Consider the following 14,170-nt stretch of genomic DNA (forward strand, 5'->3'; position numbering starts at 1 on the left):
ACCTGCAAGCCTCTTCTCAAACAACTCAATAATCGGATTCCACTAAGAAACTCTCCTCGACGAGGCTCCTAAAGGAGTCCCAAGTAGTAGATTGGAAAAGAGCCAACACCACACCCCAGAGTATTAGGCAAGGCATGAATATCATGCACCTCCCCAACTGGTGCAATCTCGCTTTTCAAAATGTTAATCATCAACCCAGAAACTTAGAAGCAGGCTAGCACCAACCGTAAATACCTCAAGAAGGAGACTAGCAGCACAGAAGACAATGGTGTCATCCGCAAAAAGAAGGTGGGAGATGACCAACTAATTCGGAGCTCTTCCCAACGAGAATCCATGAATGAACCCAATATCACCTGTCCTCGCCATCAGACGGCTAAAAGCCTCCATGATGATAATATACAAGAATGGGGAAAGAGTTCCCGAGAACTAGCAAAAAAAACAGGTTGGGGATCCATTCACTAAAACAGAGAACCGAGTCGTTGAAATACATAAAAAAGTCCAGGCCCTCCACTTTTGCCCAAAGCCTATTCTCTCCATTAGGTACATCAAAAAATTCCATTAAACATGATCAATATCCAGCTTGTAAACAACCCCCAGAATACCACTTCTCACCCTAGCCTCAATGCATTCACTTGTAATCAAAACTGAATCCAGAATTTGACGCCCTCCAACAAAAGCATTATGGGAGTCCGAAATCACCCCTTCGAGAACACTCCTTCGCAATAATTTTATACACCGCCGCCCCAACAAGACTAATTGGTCTAAAGTCCTTTGCATCACATGCTCCGCCCTTTTTGGGGATAAGAGTGATGAAGGAAGCATTGAGGCTCTTCTCAAAAGAACCATGCAGAAAAAAAGAATCCAATGCCCCTATAACCTCAGCCTTCACTAGCTCCCAATTCTGATGAAGGAAAGCTAAAGTAAAGCCGTCCGCCCAGGAGCTTTATCCCCATTGCAACTCCTTAGAGCCACCAACACCTCTAACTCCCCAAACGGCATTTCAAGCCCATCTCTATCACCTTCCGAGATTGTTGCAAACTCAAGCCCATCAAGTAAGGGCCTCCAACTGGAAGTCTCCTCAAACAGCTGCTTGTAATAAGACACAAACCCATCCTGGATCTCATTATCTCTAGACACCTTAACCCCATTAAATTGCATTCTCCCAATATGGTTACATCTTCTGTGAGCATTAGCCATTCAGTGAAAAAACTTCGTATTCCGATCCCCTTCCTTAAGCCAGAGTGCTCTAGATTTTTGTCTCCATGAGATCTCCTCCATCTCAACAATCTCTCTAAACTCGACCTTACACTCCTCCTTTCTACTAATATCCCTGCTGTAGAGGCCCTCCTCACCCTCCATTCTGTCCAAATCTGAGATTGCTAATAGGATTCTATTCTTTCGCTACTCAAGAATGCCAAACACTTCTTTGTTCCATTTCTTGATGTCGATCTTCAACAACCTTAGCTTGGTCTTGGAGGCCAACTGGAAGCTCGGACTGCCCCTAACCTCATACCTCATCCACCAAAGCTGAACCCTATCTTTGAAGTCTCCAACCCGGAGCCACATATTTTCAAACTGGAAGTGCGATCTCCCTGTCCTCACCCCTCGACAATCAAGAAGAATAGGGATGTGGTCCGAAATAGCACGGGCCAAAGCCGCCTAAGAAACATAAGGGAACATTTCCTCCCAATCTCCCGAGATCAAAAACGTGTCCAACCGCGACAACGTTGGTGGATCCCATCCACTTGACCATGTGAACTGATTTGCTTCCATCGGAATATCGATTAGGTGGTGGGAGTCAATTAAATCTGTCATTGCTGAAGACCACGGACCCCCTTTGGACCTCTCACTAGGAGTACGAACGACATTAAAATCACCCCCAACACACCACGGGGCATTCCACCTTGATTTAGTATACCCCAACTCCTCCCACAACTCTCTCCTTTCAACATCCCCTCCCGGCCCATACACACCGGAAAAGACCCATTGCGATCCATCTTCCTCTAACGAAAACAACAAAGAAATAGAGTGCTGCCCTTTCCTCAAATCAGTTTTAGAGATCCACCTTTTATCCCAAAGCACCACAATACCTCCAGCCGTTCCCTCGGCATCAATCACCTCCCAATCCACAAACCTACTCCACCCCACCACCACCACTATAAACTTTTAATAACACGATCGGAAGGAGATGCTTAGTTTAGACTCCTACAAACAGACAATCCCCCCCCTCCTCCTCTCCCCAACCACCCTTCATTTGTTCGGGTCATTCAAACCCCGAACATTCCAAGACACAATTTTGAGCTTCATAATATCTTCCTCTCCGTCCCCCCCACCTCCTCTCACCCTTCTATCCACTCAACTAGGACTCTTCATTGTCTTCACCTTTTCCCACTCATCCTCGACAGATTGGAACATTTGAGACTGCTTTTCCTCCCCACCACATGACAGTCCCAACAGCTTACTTGTCCCTACAATGCACTCCCTAAACCACTCCTCATTGCAACCTTCCAAGTTAACAACCCTCTGCACAGATCTGATGGCTGCCAGTGGAGTGACAATCCCAATTGTGCCCTCATGCTCCCACACTGGAGGTGGAATATCCAATGCTAAAGAAGAGCTATCTGCTACTGTCTGAGCATCACAGTCAGAGAATAAAGATCCAGCTTCCTGCCCCACTCAGAAATGCTCAGCACTTTCCCTGATCCAAATCTCTGGTAGCAAGCATATTTGGCTCAACAGAAGCCGTCTTCATCCCATCCCAATGAATCTTCAGGTCAGCTCTTAAAGCATCAGCTGTGCCTCCATCAATAAGTAACTGAGTCCCTCAGCCAACACACTGAACAACACTCCCATCCTCCTTACCACTTGGGATAAGCTTCAGTGGCCAATCCTTAAAATTCGTACAGGTCTCAGAACATAACGCCGTCCCTGTGAAATTCGAAGAAACTGAAACCCTACCATCATCCTCAAATCTGCCTTCAAAGCTCACTTCAGCAACTGGGGACAGCCCATGAGCCCCCCATGGTCAAACCACCATCCACCCTTCCATCACCCCTCCTCAGCACCCCACAAGGAGTAGAAGTATAAGGAGTAGAGAGAGGAGATTTTTGGCAAAGGAACAGAGCGCATACCTGGATTATTAGCTCCAGTTGTGGACTTTACCCACTCTTGTTTCTGCTTTCTGGACCATTTTTTTTATTTTTCTAGCTTACCCGAGAGTAACTCGGTCTATGAATCCTGGCAGCGGAAAGTGCTGCACTAGCGCCCTCACTGCTCTGTCTCGCATGAGACACCATCTCTGGACCCTTCGAAGGAGCCGACATCTTCACCCCCTGAACACAACCCATCTTGTAAACAACAAAATTAAAAAATCAGCCCAGATGATCTTTCCTTAAACGGCCCATGGTGCTGCCTAAAGGGCCTTAGAATGAGCTTTGGGCCTCACTTGAGTTATGGTAGGTTGGGCCCTATGTCTTCTTTCTGCCCTGGAACACCAAAAGAGTCATAAACCCTCGGCCCGTATCCTTTCTGCCCTAACCTGTTTTGAGCATAACTTTCCACATGTCATGAAGCTGTCCGGCCTGCATGTGGCCCAAACGAACCCACCCTCTCCTGAGTGGGCTTGAAAAAATCACTCCCATGTGGCCCAGCCAAATCACAAGGGCCGTCCTTCACCCCTTTGAAATAAGAGTCACGTGACCCACCTTTGAAATTCAAATGGCTTGCCTTATCTTATCCAGATAGGCGTAATCCCCTGGTGTCTTTGCTTGCCAACCACGCGTCCCCCCCGCTTTGCCTCTCAAACACGCACTGGTTGCGCTTGCAAATCCCATCTTCTTCTATACTTAGCATCTGCAGACTCCGACGCCATCATCCCCTTTCCACCTCTTCTTTGCAACCTCAACCATTCCTCTTCCAAGAGGACATTGCTCTCATCAGTTATGGGAGATCTGGGAACCTCTCAACCACCAAATACACCCTGTAACAGAGTCGTTCATCATTCGCTAGTATCCACTCCGGGACAACACCATCATCGTCAACATAAATAACAACCTTGTTTGCATCCTTCCTTTCGTCAGCTTCAACCTTCCTGAACCCCCCCCCCCCCCCCCCCCCCAGGTGTTGCCAATCGATTCAAACAGAGCATACGACCACAGATTCAACAGCAATCGAACACCATCACTCTCTTCACCTTTTTCTCCTTGAGAATTCCACAGCACCCAACACGGAAGGACCGCACGTCCAATCGTAACTCAGCATCTCCCCAAGTCCGTTTGCCTTCCCTCAACACCCTAATTGCCTCAGCATCTTCCATTCTCTCACAATCCCCAACATCACGATTAAACCTTCCCACCAGATAGCTTTGAATAACATCCGTTTTTTCCAAATACTTTGATCATCAAGAAAGAAATCAACACCTCTTTTTGACACTGTTGTCTCCGCCACACCCTGCTTTGGGAGATTCGGTATTGTAGCCACCTCAACGTACGATCAACCCCTTTTTGAAGAAGAATTTATCTTTCAATCTGAGTACATGGCTACTTCCTACCTGATAATTATAGGATCACTAAGAGATTAGAAAATAAGAATCATACACTTGTCTATGAAAACTTGTCAGTGATAACACCACCACTCGGTCCACTACACTTGATAGTATAGCCGTCCCATTCTGGTACTGTTGAAATAAAATCTGATCATAATTAGCCGGTAAAAGTCGCTTCTTCATTAGTTGTTTCTTTGAGATCATGATCTAATCAGATTCTTCAGCTGCCAGGTTCGAGAACGTTGTAACTGATTCCACCAAGCAAAAGCACCACTCTAAAGACGATAGACAACGAGTTTAACTTTCTTTTCCTCCGCGATACCATATAATAAAAAAAATTGTCAACTTCTCAAAGCCAGTCTAGAAACCCTTCGATATCATGTTGACCATTAAAAGATGGAAGGTCTATTTTCATCCGAAAATCTCGCTGATTTGCTTCGACCCCGTGATCTCCATGTGCTAAAACGATACCTTCAGCCTCTTCATCGCTTGAAACAAACCAGACCTCCTGCTGAAACTGACGCTGATTGTTAGCATGCTGAAGATGACCACGTTGATTTCCAGCCCTTTGTTGCAGCTGATTCACATCATTAGGTTGGTCCTGATCATGCTTATTACGAACCTGCACACGATTTATGGCTTCAGTTAGACGTTCAACTCTCTAGTTTGAGTTCCCGATGCAATTGTTGAAATTCTTCCACAGTCACCGCACGTTCTCTCAGATCAAAGTCCTTGGAGAATGGCTTTGATAGCAACTTGACGCACCGGATCATTGAAAGCAATTAAAGTAATTAAGAATAGCAACGTATTCTTTAAACACTTGAATCCACGAGAAGAGATTGAGAGAAACTCTCGATATTGATAAGAGAAAAAAATAATTGATTCCTAAACCAATACAATAGCATGTAGTTATAGGCTTAAGCAAATTCTAAACGATTTAGGAATTAAAACAATGGAAACTTTCCTAATCAAAGACTAAACTATTTTGGAAATTAAAAGAATGAAAACTTTCCTAAACCAGACTCCAAAACTAATAGGGAACTAAAACAATGAAAACTTTCCTAAAACAGCCACTAAACAATTAGGAAATTAAAACATGCTGAAAATATGAACTATAAACACTGTTCACGCCACTGTTCACATGTACTACATCACTTTTATAGCCATGAGCACCAAGCTACTAAGCTCTCATCCGCCGGGCACTAAGCTAATAAGCTCTCATCCGCTATGCACCAAGCCTGGTCTCATCCACATCAAGCACAAGGATCCGAGACTCGGGCAGATGACCAAAGGCCTCGAGGCCAAGAGGATTCGAAACACCAAAAACGAGAACCGTCACCTTAGACCATCTAGTGTTGGGATGAAGAGGGTGACACTCACCTTGATCAACAAATACAATATCTAAGGGCTAAGAGTGGTGGGATAGGGGATCAGAGTACTTAATGGGTAGACCCTACTCTGAGGTGTATTAAGAATGAAGTTAGACCGGTAGAAGCTCGGAAGGTGAAAATACGAGCATTCAGGTATATTCTCAAATCAATGAAGTACATTGCAAAAGAGGTTTCTCGTTACCTTGTTTACATGGCTCATCCTTATAGACTGTATTTTGAGAAAAATGCATAAATTTATTCATAGAATTCTTGCAGTGGGTGTATTAGGCCATTTAACAAGGATATCATTGGCCAATCACGTAGAGAGCTCCATCAAAATGTGTGGCAGATGTCGACAGTTTGCTAATATCTCGAGACAACCCCCTTATCAAAAAGGCGAGCTTAGTGAAACACAGGACTACTACAAACCCCCTTATTAAAGGGGTGGGCTGAGTGCTCGAGATTGTTAACCTCCTTATTAATGGGCTGGGCCGAGTGAAGCTCAAAACTTCTACCTCCCTTATTAAAAGGGCGAGAACTACCTTCCTTAAAGGGGCGAGAAATATCTCCCTTATTAGAGGGGCGAGAAGAAAGGGTTGAGACAACAAAGCCAGGCATGCTTAGTTCGGATTAAAAGAGAGACAATCCAACAATAGAGTTAGACAAAAGCTATGCACAATTTTCATCTGTAATAAAGGAAGTATGATTGAAGTGTTTCTCCTGACTTGGTCTTTGAAGAGGAACGACTCAGGTTGAGCTTGTTGAGTGATAAAGAATAGTTTGTCTGATTGACAAGTTGAATATTATAAAAGACGGGTGCTCAAAGAGCGTTTACACCAACGCTTGGTTGTCCAAGACCAAGGCATATGAAAGAAAAAAATTAGAAGCGACTTAGCAGGTTGAAAATGAAGAAAACTAGAATCGACTTAGTGTTCCCCACGCTTGACAGGCGAGCTCGGGAATGGGAGACAACTAGTATGGAATATTAAAACTAGTAAGGAAGTTCAAATGATACGGAAGCCCAAGCGGTAGGATACGCTACAATGGAGATAAGGATGGCTAATACTCTTCCTGATATCTCTCCCAAATTGTGATGGAGAAGGTAACCGAAGCAGTCTCATAGCAAACACTACTACTAAACATTCTTCTATATAAGGAGGGGTCGGTCAGCTCAAAAGATACACCAAAAATTAAATACTGAATTCTTTCTTGAATATTCGATCATTCAAGTACTAAATTGATTGTCAGAGAGTACTCGGCACAGTGCTGGTTCCAGTCTCCGTCACCTCCTCTCTTTTCTTGTGAGAAAGGAGTTCGGGTCTGGATCGTGCAGAATTTTGCATCAACAACATGCATGACTGGAACCTTTAACATTACAATTAATGTTAGTTATGATATAGCTGGACCATTAACGCTCAACTACCGCCTCCTTTTGTTAGCCTAATGAGTGGCATCCTGGGTATCCTAGGTTTCAACTGATCTTTCACTTCCAATGGAGGGGGTGCAGAAATCATACTTTCCTTGCCACACACACAACGCACAATCAAACTCGATTTCCCATGCTCAAACAACAAAGCCGAGCATGAAGCTTTCATCCTGGGACTTTTACCCTTGGACTTTTACCAACACTCAATAAAGGAATCTTCAAAATTTGCATCAATGAAGACTCTAAGCTGGTCATCAAACAACTAAGGATATGCTATTCGAGAACCCTCTCTTGCTTCATGTGGAACTATAATTCAAATTTTTTTTAGCATATTTTCAGCTGTTTGAGTAGCCCATGTTCCTCATTCCACCAACGAATACCCAAATGCCCTCGCAAATGTAGCTTCAAAAACCGGCATCCTAGTCCAACGAAACTCTCATCAGAGTAACAATAAGGGTTTCCCTGTAGCAATCACTGACATTATGCCCATGGATTATCTCGAAGATAACTGCGCCTTCTTATCGTTCGCCAACTTGAATCCCTCCAAGGTCCCTTACAACTCAGCCAGTTGGAAAACTATCTATTGCACCAAGGCTTCTTGTATTATCAACTCCCCTGTGACATACTCACTTGAGGTGTAAGAACGGAAGAAACCAGGGCTCACAAGGCTCACGAAAAGCACTATGCCACGAATGATATTGCCTTATACAGACGGCTGCGAAGACAGATACTTCTAGCCAGAAATGTTGAAGGAAGCCGCTGACCTTCAAAATAATTGTGTCGCTTCCAAAAGTGCCCTGACCTTGCCGAGGCTGCCTACCTCGCGGGATCTGATTTGTGAGCCCCATTCATTGTATTCCTGTCCAAACGGATCTCTTCCAGAAGAGCCTTCAGCTAGCAAAACTAAAGAAACAGGTAAATCACTTCTTCTTGTAAGATGGGGACTTGTATCGATGGGCCATTGACAACCAGCCTCTGCGATGCCTTGGAAGCACAGAAGCTCCAGAGGCCTTGCCCCAAGCTCACTGGCCCCAACATCAGGGAGGTAACAAACTCTTCAAGCATTTGTTACAATCAGGCTATAATTGGCCAACCATGGAGGTAGATGCCAATATTCATGTCCAAAAGTGACAACCACTCCAGCTTCACAATCACTTCATTAACACACCAACAACTATACTTCATCCAATCTTGACCCCCTTGGCCTTTTCACACATGGGGTTTAAATGAAGTTAAATTTGGTTTTTTTCTTTGGATGGAAAAGAAATGGAAGTGAGTTGGGAACATCTAATGCTTTAAACTGATTTTGGTGCATTTTATGAATTGTGGTTTATTCATTTGCCCGTGGAGAGCGGGGTGTGACAAGAGTGTATCAGAGAATAGTTATAAGATCCTTTGGGAGTTTATGTGTATTAGATATATGACACAAAGTGCATTCGAGGTTTAAACGGATGTTTTTTTTAAGAACAAGGAATCCGGCACAAGTAGGATTTTATATAGGGAATTGAAGTCCATTTTGCAATCTAAGAATGCAATAGAAATTGCATGTTCATTGGAATGAAGGCCAAAATGTTTTGTTGGATTGAAGTCTTCGGAAAGTTGCGAGTTTATTTCTTTTGAGGCTAGGTGTTGTTTTATTGCAATCATTCTCTATGGAATTTCACAAGTATTAGATGAAGTTAAAGTCGGAGCTGGTGTTTGGGTATTGACTAGAAGAGACTCTTTTTTGGTAAGAGAAGAACTAGGGAGTTTTGGTGTTCAAGAATATTTACAACATCAATAACTTAAGTTGGTTGGGGCAATGGGGTGTCCTTTTGGAAGTCAATTGGCTTTCGAACGTAGTTCCACAGAAGGTGCTATATGAAGGAGTGAAGTAATTGGAAGTTATTATGAATGGAAGACTATAGAGTTGAAGCGTGAATCTTCCCTTTTGTGATGAAGGGATGGCAATTGAATTGTGGTTAAATGAAATTAAATTTGATTTTTCTTGGATGGAAAAGAAATGGAAGTGAGTTGGGAACATCTAATGCTTTAAACTGATTTTGATGCATTTTATGAATTGTGGTTCACTCGTGCCCGTGGAGAGCGGGGTGTGACAAGATGGTATTAGAGCACAATTATTAGATCCTTTGGAAGTTTAGGTGTTTTAGAGATATGATATGAAGTGCAGTCGAGGTTTAAATGGATGCTTTTTTTTAAGAACAACAAATCTGCCGCGTGTAGGGTTTTATACGGGGAATTGAAATCCATTCTGCAATTTAAGAATGCAACATAAATTGCATGTTCATTGGAGTGAAGGTCTTGGAAAAGTTGCAAGTTTATTTGATTTGAGGATAGGTGTTGTTTATAGCAGTCATTCTTAAGGAATTTCACAATATTAGATGAAGATCAGTCGGAGCTGATGTTTTCGTATTGACTAGAAGACTCTTTTTTGTGGTAAGTGAAGAACTAGGGAATTTTTGGTGGTCAAGAATATTTACAACATCAATAACTTAAGTTGGTTGGTGCACTAGAATGTCTTTTTGGAAGTCAGTTGGAGGTTATTATGAATGGTGAAGACTAAAGTAATTAGAGGTTATTATGAATGGAAGACTAGAGTTGAAGTGTGGAACTACCCTTTGTGTGGAAGGGATGGCAATTGAACCCCCTCAATCCTCGTACTGTAGACCTAGAAGTTGACCAGACATGCCAACTCCTAAGCCAAAGAAGCCATTAGAGGACTAGTAATAATAATAAAAATGTTAATAGTTTTTAGTTCAATGTTAAAAATAATAATAAATAAATAAATAAAATTATTAACTAAAATTGTTTTAAGTTCAACTAAAAGAACAAAAGAGGACTTTGTGGAAAGAATTTGAAAGACTAGAGATTTCATCATTGAGAGGTTTTAATATCTAGAGTTGGAAAATTGATTTGAGTGGCAAAAAAATTGGTTTTTTATTTTTTATTTTTTTAGCGCGAGAGGTTTTAAATCGTATCTTGTGCATTGGACAAAGGCATGGTTGGTGGTGATTATTATTTTCCATATTGCTAGAGCTATAGCGATGAAGGGTATGAACTGGTTTGCTAGATGAGTTGAAGTATTTGCTGTGAAGTCTTTCTTTGAAGCTCTTATGGAGGAAATGATGGTATTTTCCAAGTGAAGCAACCAAAGCAAGTTTGTAGCCCCATTGTGGATGGTTGTTTGGGACTATGTTACATGGATTGGGGGGGTGTGTGTCAGACACGGGTATGTATCCATGTGTCGGATGTGTCATATCTCTAAACAGGACACATGGACACGACTAAATACTCATTTTATTTAATTATTTTATTTTATTTTCTAGAGTAAAGTAATATTTTTATCTAATATAGTGTTGAATGTTGGCATTTAACTCATTTTAAAGTAATAAAAAAATATAATTGAATGATTAGATATGCTTATTAAGTAAATGTCCACCCAAAAGTGTGGAACACATCCCATACTCATATTTGAGCACAATGTGTCTAACACGGGTACTTCACTACTTTTGAAGAGTCCATGTAAAATTGGATTGGGATAAATTCTTTTTAGAGACCACCTTATTAGTAAAAATTTGGTGATTATGAGTAGATATATATATTTTTTGGTAAGTGATTAAGAGTAGATGTTGCATGGGTGTAGAGGTAAAATTCCGATCTACTTCCCATCTTCGGAATTCCTCAACACCTTTCTTTCCCTTTGTGAGCATCTTCCACTAGTCTTCTTCCTTTAAGAGATGAGAGTCCTCCCCTCCTTCTAAGCTCTTCATTGCCAACACAAGGTCAGGACAGTTTCTACCCACAGAGCAACTTTATAGCAAAGGCGCTTATTGTGAACAAAGATCGTTGGCGCGCAGTCGCTTCATTACTCACCGTGATACGACCAATTTCAGCTTCCCTCGCCTCACCGGCTTTCACCCAAAAAAACCCACAACATAAGTCTCCAACAATTACGAATAGAGCATGGCGCACCAAAGGTGAAGGCAACAAAACCCTTTTCTGGCCATTTTCCTTCGACACTCTAGAACAACCTACCTTGAAACACCATTTATGCTCCCCTTGCGCCACACCACCTCAGTAGTGTCGTCCCTCTCCCAGCACTCAACTAAATTCTATGTGTGATGGGAGATGAAACAAGAACAATGAGTCTGTTAATGGTGAAACTCCCACTCCGCTGAAGATTTTCCAAGCACGTGTAGCCCATTATGCGATTTGGCCCTTGTCACCAACTTCTTTTTCAAACTTTACGTACTTTCTAATGTAACGGAAACGATAAAGAATAGAGTTAAAACTCTTGATTTCATAAGGAACACACTTACAAGAGAGAACTATAAATTATATTAATAATTGTCTGCATGCAAACTTACATCTCTTGCCTTTATATAGGCAAGTTGAAAAAAAAAACCACACCACTCATTAAAATTAAGGACACTTATTATACTCATTATAGCATTCTGTGAAATAATACTAAAGAGGAATCCAAATAGGTATCTGCTGAGATTTTGGTGTAGCAGAATCCTTCTTAAGTCCTGCAATGGAAAATAGTTCTTCAATCAAGATGTCTTTTGTTGGCAACTACACCAATCATACTGTTGCCTATTGTGAATTCCACCACCAATCTTTTTTGATAAGTTGAATTTATTAAAAGCACTTAAGAGGGGTGCACGCTTAAAAGGATACTCAAGACTCCAAAGGCGACAATTTAAGGTTCAAGCTATCATCAAAGTCCAAAAGATGCCCCAAAGATTTACAATTATGCCCATCCATCATTAAAAAAAAAGAGTATTCAATATACCATATTTGAGAGTCCAAATAGGAGTCTCACTCCTTCAAGGGATTCCCTATTTCTCTCACACCATAAACCCCACCATAAGCGAAGGGGAATGGCCTTCCAAACTTCCCTGGCTTGGTCCCCCTCCACTAGATATCCTCTCCAAGCCTCAATCATACCCAACATACCAAACACAACAAAAAAACATAGCCTAAACATCCCTTGCCACTAGGAACTGAAGAAGAAGGTGATTCATTGATTCCTGTGACTTATTGCGCATACAATTTCAGCTTTTCCTTTTTCTATTGTTGACTTTTCCTTATTTGTTTTTCTTCTATTCTTGTATATCTCTCCTTATCTTTTCAGCCTCCCTGACTTGCGGTGATCCTATGCTCAGATACTCGTGAGTCGGTTGTTCTACACCAGACTCCCCTGCGTGAAAAGATCTCGTCCCTGTGTTACCCGAATCTAGGGGTAATACTCGGGTATGTCAGCCGCATTGAATGTAGAAGAAATGGCCATGTTAGTATGTAAATCAATCACGTAGGCTGTCATTGATATTCTTTAGAATCTGGTACGGACCATATTTCTTGGCCTTCAACTATTGTATATTCCCACTGGGAATCTCTCTTTTATTAAATACACCATAACAAGGTCTCTTCCTTCGAATACTCTCTTTTTTCGTCTCTTGTCAGCTGTAGCCTTGTATTTCGCATAACTTTCCTCTGGATGTTTCTTGGCACACTCTTGAATGGTCTTAACGTGCTCAGCCATTATGTAACAATACTCTTCACCGATAACTTTGGTAAGGATACGAAATCCAAAGCGACCTTTGGAAGACAACAATATACAATTGCGAATTGGGATTTGCTAGTGGATCGGTTAACCATGTAATTGTAAGCAAATTTGTGCAAGAGCGAGATCCCATTGCTTTGGTTTCTCTCTTGAAATACAGCGAATCAAATTTCCTTTGGCCATCTGTCTGGGGTTGACTGGTGCTACTGAAATTTAGAGAGGTATTGAAACTCTTCCATTAAGTCTGCCAAATGTGAGACAAGAACTTGGTGTCTCTATCTGGGGTTATGGACTGTACACTCCATGTAAAAGAACCACCTCTTTAAAGAACAAATTGACCATCTAGATTACATTGTTCGTTTTCTTGCACGCAATAAAATGGGCCATTTTGGAAAATCGATCAACCACCACAAAAGCAGAGTCTGATCCTCATTGCGTCCTCAGGAACCCTAGAACAAAATCCATAGATAAATCCTCCAATGGAGCATCTGGAATAGGCAGCGTTGTGTTGAGGTAAATTGGCCTTTATTAGTTTAGCAAATCTAGCATCACCGCACATGGTTCTCTACGTCACGCTTGAGCTCTGGCCAATAATATCGTTTTTCCAATAGCTCTCGCGTCTTATCATGCCCTAAATGTCCTCCTAATCCTCCTCCATGCAGTTCATGAACCACTTGCTCTCGGCCATTAAAGAGAAATCCTTCTTGCATGTGCACCTTTAAAGGATTGGTTCCATTTTCAAGCTGCCCATACTTGGGCAAAATAACTTGAACCCTATGATTTTGGTCCTCATAATCTCTACGCAAGTTGTCCTTCGACTTAGTGCATTCGCAACTTTGTTCTGCTGACTTGACTTGTGTTTTAGCGAGAAGGTGAATTGCTGGATATAAGCCACCCATCGCGCGTACATCTGATTAGCACTATTTTGATTGTTAATCGATTTCAGTGTATTGTGATTTTTAAACAGCACGAACTCTCATTGGATAAGACAATGCTCTCATGTGTGCAAAGTTTGCACCACCTTATAGAATTCCAGCTCACACGTAGTACACTTCTTGCGTGCTTCACTCAGATTCTCACTTCTTTAGATTAATGGACAACTTATTCTTCTACGAAGCTAATACTTCTCTCAAGTGCAAAAGGTGTTTTGCTTCTGTTCGACTATAATCCATAATATTGTCGAAATAAACAACTACAAATTGACCAATAAATGGTCTGAGTACCCGACTAGTCAACCACATGAAAGTACTTGGCGCGTTAGATAA

At 41.9% G+C, this 14,170-nt stretch overlaps 1 protein-coding gene across 2 annotated transcripts in view; it reads left to right on the forward strand.

Annotated features, from left to right (window-relative positions):
* Nucleotides 1–14,170, forward strand: part of LOC132279160 (uncharacterized) — a 105,680-nt gene that overhangs the window by 70,288 nt on the left and 21,222 nt on the right. The window lies entirely within an intron of this gene.

The sequence above is a fragment of the Cornus florida genome, unplaced genomic scaffold (genome assembly GCF_030987335.1).
Source record: "Cornus florida cultivar Cherokee Brave unplaced genomic scaffold, ASM3098733v1 CherokeeBrave_3.0.0_Hap2_Chr10, whole genome shotgun sequence".
Lineage (NCBI taxonomy): Eukaryota > Viridiplantae > Streptophyta > Magnoliopsida > Cornales > Cornaceae > Cornus > Cornus florida.